An 8,505-nucleotide genomic window follows, 5' to 3' on the forward strand; every position below is an offset into this window, starting at 1 on the left:
AGCAATTTGGCGTTCTGCTGGGGGCAAAACAACAGGGACTGCTGCCCCTTTCAGATTGCTGCCCCAAGCACCAGCTTGGAATGCTGGTGCCTGGAGCCGGCCCTGGGCAGTCATAGGGCAGGGAACAGGGGAGTTGAATGGCAGCAAGGGTCCCAGGAGGCAGTCAGGAAGTAGGGGGAGTTGGTTGGGGTGGCAGGAGGCAGTCAGAGGCAGGGCTTCTGGGGGTGATCAGGGGACGGGGAGTGGGGGGTTGAATGGGGCAGCAGTCCCAGGGACCGTCAGAGAACAGGGAGGGTTGGATGGGACAGGAGTCCCAGGGGTGGGCCATCAGTGGGCTAGAAGTGGGGCGGAGCAGATGGCGGGGGCGGGCCACACCCCCCTCCCCTAACCAACCCTCCATACAACTTCCAAAACCTGATGTGGCCCTCAAGCCAAAAAGTTTGCCCGCCCTTGTTTTAGAACCTGCAAGTCCACTTAGTCATACTTCTTGTTCAGCCAATCACTCAGATAAACAAGTTTGTTTACATTTGCAGGAGATGCAGCTGCCCTCTTCTTATTTACAATGTTACCAGAAAGTGAGAACAGGTATTTGCATGGCATTTTTGTAGCAGGCATTGCAAGGTATTTATGTGCTAGATATTCTAAACATTCATATGCCCCTTCATGCTTCAGCCACCATTTCAGAGGAAATGCTTCCATGCTGATGATGTTCGTTAAAAAAATAATGCGTTAATTAATTAAATTTGTGATTGAACTCCATGGGGGAGAATTGTATGTCCCCATCTCTGTTTTACCCACATTCTGCCATATATTTCATGTTATAAGTCTTTGATGATGATCCAGCACATGTTGTTCGTTTTAAGAACACTTTCACTGCAGATTTGACAAAATGCAAAGAAGGTACCAATGTGAGATTTCTAAAGATAACTAGAGCACTTGACACTGTCCTGCTGACAAAGTTACCGCCCCTTGGTGGGAGTGGTTTGGGCTGTAAGGTGTGCAGTGTAGATATAGCATAAGTCATATTTAGCAATTTGGAAGTATTAGGTATTCTTCTGGTTTGCAGCCAGGAAAAAAATGTCACTCTCAGAGCAGACAAAGTGGGTGAGGTAATATCGTTTACTGCACCAACTTCTGTTGGTGATACAGACAAGCTTTTGAGCCACATAGAGCTCTTCTTCAAGTCTAGGAAAGGCACTCCCAGTGTCACGGCAAAGTGGAATAGATTGTTTAGCATATTGTAAGGGACAATTCAAAGTAGAGTGGCCTTTTAACACCTCTGCAGTCATAGAACAGTTGGTGGATGGAGAGTGCACATCTATATATAAGTAGTTAGTATATATTTTAAGAGGCCACTCTTCCTACTGTTATTACCTCATGCACCTTGTCTCTCAAATATCCTGGGCCTGACACCACTACAGTTGCACTGCATACTCTCAAGCCAAGCCTATACTATAATATAAATTTACATCAGTATAATGATGTTGCTCAGGGTGTGAAAACTCCACATCTCTGAGTGACACAGTTATACTGACCTAAAGCCAGGTGTAGACAGTGCTATGTCAACATGAGGTCTTCTCCTGTTGACCTAGCTACTACCTCTCAGGGAGGTGGATTATCTACACCGACAGAAGCAGCTCTCCCATCAGTGTAGTAGTGTCTACACTGGAGCACTGCAGCAGCACTGGCACAGCTGTGCCACTGCTGTGTTTTAGGTGTAGACCTGCCCTCAGATATTACATATCTCACATATTAGCCATGTGTCCAAGAAGTTACTATCATTCAGACTGCTTTTTAATAAAACCCTGCATCTTTTGGGGGTATCTGAAAGCTCTGACAAGAAGCCAAAATCTAATACAACAATGTCCATTATTAATGTTACATTTGAAGTTACATTAAACATAAATATTTTCTTAAACGTTAGCTTTTATGAAGTACCTAAGTATGTGTCATAGCACTTCTGCTTTTAATGTCAAATCCTTTCTATTCTGTATATCTATTTAAACAAACACATGCAGCACTGTACAAATCACAAAGGAAGCCAGACTTCAAATGGTCCATGTTGCTTAAAAGACCATTGAGACCACGCTGTGGAACTCTCCTATTAAACCCATTGCCGGGAATAGTGGAAAGTGTTTTAAATGTGCCCATGTCACTCTTGGAGGAGCAATGCATGGACACAATTCTTCCAATTCCAAACAAGAACCATAAAAAAAAATAATCAGAGCAGCTGCAAAACACTGATCACCTTTGAAATAAAATGTATTCAAGTGAGAAATGGATTTAGTTGTTGCTTGATTTAATACACACTGGCTAGTAAGCACAGTCTTAGTTGAAATGAATCTTTGCGATGCAGCATTGAAGAAGCTTTATTAATAAACTATCTCCTCACAGGTCCTGCTCAGGGGCAGAGGATGACAAATTATAGTAATTGAGTAGTATATTTTACCTTTGATATTTCTGAAGGGAGAAAGAAGTCTTGGAAAAAATAGGAAGAATTTTACCAATATATTGTGTCTACTGAAAAATAGTTCATCACTGAGATACTACTGATCCTTATTCTGATACCTCAGTGTACATCCAGATTAATTTAACTAAATGCAATGGGGGATATCAGAATCAATTAAATTGACTCAAGATTTACGCTCATGTTTCTCATATCAAAATCTGTCCTGCTGTCTCTTATGTACAGTGCAGCCAGGCTTCACATTCTATCTGTTGGAGTTAGTGGTAGACTTTCAACTTAAACAGCTGCCCCTTGTCAGAATAAAAGCTGCAATTCAACAGCCATGGATTCAGTGAATCAGAAAAAGACACACAAAAATCAGTATTCTTACTTCATTCATCCATGCTCCTCATATTGATTTCTGAGAATTCACAAACTTAGTGGGGTGTCTTTCTGCAGACTTGCCTGGAACAAAGTCTCTCAGAGCTGTGATTCAGATTTCTGTAATTTACACCCTTCCAGTTCTTTGTCCTTCTCATGGGGCAAATACTGTGACAAGCAACTATGCCCTGCAGGGCAATGATCCCAGCCTGGAAATACTGTTCTGCGATTCAGTCAGGGTACATTCTCTCTTCAGAACAGGAATTCCTTAGAATTTATTTTCTCCATTAGACTATGATATCACCAGAAATCAAGAGCAATATAACATGGTTGTTAAAATTGACTTTGAACGAACTATATGAATGGCTTATTTGAAGTCCAATTTCTTTAAAAGCGGAGAGATTTTGAATTGGATGGTTTTAACTGGGGAAGAAAATCACTATCTCAAGGAGGAATATAAATCCATTCACCCTTCACGTTTTTTTAAACATAATTTGTCATATCAACTTTAATTACCAAAGCCATTTGTTTTAACAAGGGCTTTTATCCCTCACAGCCCATCTCCTTTTTCATCCTGTATTGAAGCCACATAATGCTGAATTTGTGATCTGTCAATAGTTTCCTCTGCAACAGACCATGGAGTCATAAACACAAGATAATGACTTCACTGCAGATTCAAGCAGAAAGAAAAACCAGCCTGCAAGGGGAAATGCCCTAATTAGAAAGCACATCTTTCATAGTAGTAAAAGGAATACAGGAAAAGTAAGTGCCCCACTCTGTGTTCCTTGAGCACCCAGTTGAATTTATAAGAAGCTTGAGTGAGCAAAGAATGCAGGATGCCTCATGTACCTGTAAGCCTGTTCTCACTTAACTATGCTGTCCTTTCAATTTCATTTTAGGCAAGCCTCTTTTTAAAGGAATCTTTGTGAAGAATGTTATGGAGTAAATGCAGTTACTCAGAATTTGATTGAGTAAACCACCTACATTTATATATTTAGAACCAGCTGTGTCATTAAATCTCCAGTAAAATACCAAAATCCAGGCTCTGATGCTTGGAAGAAATAGAGAGAGAGCTATATTTACATTGTATCACCATGAACAAATGTAGGTATTTTCCCTTCCTTTATAAAATTGTTTGCCCTAGAATTCTTGTGAGACTCAGCAGTCACTTCTGACTAAGATCAGCTGTACATATATCAGTTACATGTAGCTGGCAAGCAAAAATTTTGCACTGTTGAAGGAAGATGGTTGCTGTATAAAGCTGTTCTTAGAAATTAAGCAACAGAGAAAGTGCAGAGAACAGGACTGTCCTCAGACAATAGTATTGTGTGGAATTGCCAGGTAAGCAATGATGCATGATGAGGGTTGGGTTGAAATCTGATAACTGCATACCTCTAGTGTGTTGTATGACAAGGCCACATACTTCTGGGACTTGATAAAGTGTAGTTGTCATAGTTTTGGAGGGGGCGGGGGGAGTCTATTTTGGTGGGGAAAGGTATTTTTTATTTTTATGTATAAACAAAAAGAAAGTAGTTTTATCTATAGATAATTGTCATTAATGGTAGTGTTCATTCTAGTCAGTTAATGAAATTTGAAGTCTTTGGCCCATCTAAGATCCTAAAGCTCAGGTAGCTTTTATCACAATGTGTAAATCAAAGTCTCAATCATGCAGAGACATACATGCTTAACTTTACATGTGTGTAGACATCAGTGAATCTACTCATGCGTACAGGTCTTCATGGGACTGTGACCTATGTTACCACTAAGGCTGTTCAAGTAGTCTGTGTTGCAGCATCTGCTTAGTGGTGTCTCAAATTACATGATCATACTACATTGCAGTAAGATGGTTGCTCTTACCAAGAGTCAACAACATGTACTGTTACAGACATATTGAAAACAATCACAACCTGAAAACAGTCCTGAACATGAATTTTGAATATACAGCATGTCTTTGAATCTTGTACTCCTCTGCACATGTAAAACTGAGGAAGCACAGAGCCACAAAACTGCTCTCCCCTTTCTGAGTCATTGTTTTTGGCCTCTTTGGGAGACGGGGCCAGTGCCGAAGCAGAACAGCCAGGCATCATGAGAGATACTTCTAATAGAAGGCTGAGATTGGCAGGAACATCAGGGGCAATTCAGACAGCTGGACCTGTCTGCACTTCCCTCCTCTCCAGAGCCTACACTGACTGCACTGGCTTCTTATTTCTTGTCTCTGCTACATAGCCATTGGTTGACCATGCCTTCTTACATGATAAGTTTTACTGCTGCATGTAGGGAAAATACCATGTAAAGTTACATGTTGCTTAGACACCTCTATGCAATGCAGCTATTGTTGTGGGTACATTGCACCCACAACAATTGTACCACAAAGAGTAAGTGTGGCTACACTATAGGGGAAGAATACTACCACATAGTTGTCTTTCCCCTCCTTGTAACCCTTAGCCCCTTTCTGATGATGTCTGCTTCCATCCCCACTCTGCAATGGAGAGAAGCAGATGGCTATCATTTAGTAAATACATTTTTAAGAAGCTAAAAACCAAATTCTGATGTCATACAATCATTCACAACTCCTGTTGACTTCAGGGACTCAAAGGTATGAGTGGCAGGGTGCAAAATCTTTTCAATAAAATTGAAAATCCTGAAACTCAACATTTTTGCATGTTGTTAAGAACTGTAAAACAGGCTTATTTTGGTGGAAAATTTTGCTATGATAGGCACATTTCTTAGCAAAAAGGGAAGTGCTTCCTTTTACAAATGGGACCCTTTGTCCAAGTGAGAATGGATTTGAAGAGACAGGCTAGCATTTGCTTTTTCATTTATTTTTGATTGGAAAAGAGCCATCTCATTGAAACTGCAACTAAAGCCAAATCTGAAACTGTTAAATGCAGAACATTTTGTACAAAATCCTGGAAACCAGAAACTGAGAAGATAATACAGCTCTGACTGCAACTACTGTGGTTTTTCCTTTGTGAGAGTGAGACCTAGTATTTTGAAAATCTCAACTATAAAGAGTAAATAATTAAGATTAAGATTGCTAATTGTGGTAGCAATGCCTTGTATCAGAGACAGACTAGAATACTGCAAGCCAAAGATAGATAAGGGGAAATGAGTATGACCCTATCCTTCCAGCACTCCAATGACTATGTCATTGTTAGACCTCAAAATATCTGATAATATAAAAGACAGATTTTTTTTTTTTAAGGCCAGAAGGGATTATTCTAATCATCTAGTCTGACCTTGCGGCATGACTGGTCCCATGTTCTGACCTGCAATCTCATGACTGTTCACCAGTTATCTTACAAATTAACAAATGCCCACTCTAGAACTAGAATAAATCCTTTTTTTTTTTTTTTACACAAAAAATGAAGTCACAGGAATGGAAAAATGGACAAAATATTTAATATATCTTTTTAATATTTTAACTCATTATTCCTTGAGACAAAAGGTCCCATAAAAGATATTATCTCACCCACCTTGTTTCTCAAATAAACCAAACACCAAGACTCAGTCTCCTATGATCAATTTAACCATTAAGTTTAGGGGAAATTGGAAACTTTTCTGAAGGGTTCTTCTTTTTTCTTTGCTTCCTAGATTGTCTGTAGCTGAGAGGGACATGACAGGATTTGAACCTTCAATATTTTGTACTCTAGTCTCACATCATTATTATCCTCACTCTACAGAGGAGAAAAAACGAGTCACAAAGAGATTGACTTCCCCACAGGAAGGCCAGTAGTTGGTGCTGATACTTCAGAGGCCACTAGCTGTAGTTGAAAGGAGAGTGGCAGGGTCTTTCAAAGGTGCTAAAGAAACTAGTCAGATAAATTTCCCGCACTTTTGCCTGGTTAGGCATAACCTTCCGTTCATGAGACAGGTAAATCAGGTATAACCTGTATCTCCTGGCTCCCATTATGGTACCTCAAGGCTACTCTTCCTCACTAAATGCAGCAGTTAAGATGCAGCCTTTGCATCTCCCCCGCCCCCCCCAACAACATATGCCTCCAATGCAGAAACTCCAGAGGACTTAGAGACTTAAAAAACAGATATTACTCTGTATTGTTAGCACAAGATCATGGCATTCAGAGTGGGCCTAGCATACCATTTGATTAGATAGCTGTGTGAGCTCAGGAGCTGGATTGGGTGACATCACACTTGCCTGATAGGTACTTTTTCCTGGAGTCTGCCATTTTGTGCTCCAGAATATAACCTTTCACTTTAAAGGTCCTTATGCCTGCAAAGAAAACCTTCAGAAGAAGTGATGTCTGCCTAATCTGCAGACACCCTGAAATGATAGCTCAGAGATGAGAGTACTGACCCATTTAATCTCACAGCATGTTGACTCTGGAACCCAATGGTGCTGATTTAAATATTGACATTGTTAGGAGGATGATCACATTATGAACATCTTCACAATCTACTCTGAGCAATGTCTCTTTTTGGCATCACAGATAGAGTATGGGTAAGCATGTCAAGGGCCTAGTCCCTCTGTAGCACCCCCTCAGGTCATGGTAGGGCTATGTACTTACTCAGGCCACAGCGATCCAGGTTTGGGAAGTTAGCATTATCAGCCTAAGATCAGAAATGCAGCTTTTCAGCTGAGTTTCTTGGGGGGTTATCTTCTCCAGAGTTAAGAGGTAACAACAACAACAAGTCTTAAAGACTTCATTTTTCCTTCCGGGGAGCCCAGGGCAAGTCACATTCCAGTTTAACATTCTCTCATCAATCATTAGGGAGCATCTGGTGGTAGTTGTTTATAGTGCAGCTCACCCTCCTCTGAGGGAGCTCAGACAGTCCATAGGCATGGCAGCAGACTCTACCCTCTCTCCATACCCTCCCTCATGAGCTGGAATGATCAGAAATTTACTGTCCTCTCAGAGCTACCCACTGGTGGGTTAGGCATCTCCCCCCTTTGAACTCTTCCTCCAGTCCGGACATGCCTACAGGTGTGGGCATGGGCGCAGGACCACTCAAGCCCATAGCAACTCTTTAACCCCTTCCTGCCTGCTGCAGGGTTATACTCCACTTATTTCTTTCTGATCACTGTGTGCACCAGTATCAGGGCATCCTGTTCAGGAACCTGTGGATGCTGAAAGCTTCCTGGTCTGAGTCATATATAAAAACTTGTGACTAGCTGATAAGCTAGGCAAAAGTACAGGCTACATAACAGACAAGCTTATGTTCCCTCTGAGAATTCCCCATTCTCCTCTCAGCTACAGCTACCTACTTTGACAGTGAATAGCTACTTCCTCTTTGAAGTATCAGCACCCCCAACCCAACAACCGCCACCTCTACCAGTCTCCTCACAGAGGAAGAGGAGCACAACCAACACTCACACAGAGCTCTCAAAAACAGTACTTAAGGCATGAGAAAAATGGCTCAGTGTCAGGACATGGGCTGGGAAATCAGGAGATGTGGGTTCAGCTGCTGGTTCTACCTCAGACTAGCTATATGACCTGAGATAAGTCACTTAATCTAGTTGTACCTCAGCACCCACTGCTTAATTGGGAATAATCCTCTCTCAGCATAAACTCTCTGGTGTTTGTGAGTTGCTCAGATACTAGGCAATGGTGCCACGTAAGTACTATACATAGACAGATGGGGACAATGGAGTGGGTGTCTACCTGCACTGGCTAGAGTAGAAGGAAAGAAGATTAGTTGGTTGCCTGCCAGGAATGGAG

Source organism: Gopherus evgoodei, chromosome 7 (genome assembly GCF_007399415.2).
Source record: "Gopherus evgoodei ecotype Sinaloan lineage chromosome 7, rGopEvg1_v1.p, whole genome shotgun sequence".
Taxonomy (NCBI): domain Eukaryota; kingdom Metazoa; phylum Chordata; order Testudines; family Testudinidae; genus Gopherus; species Gopherus evgoodei.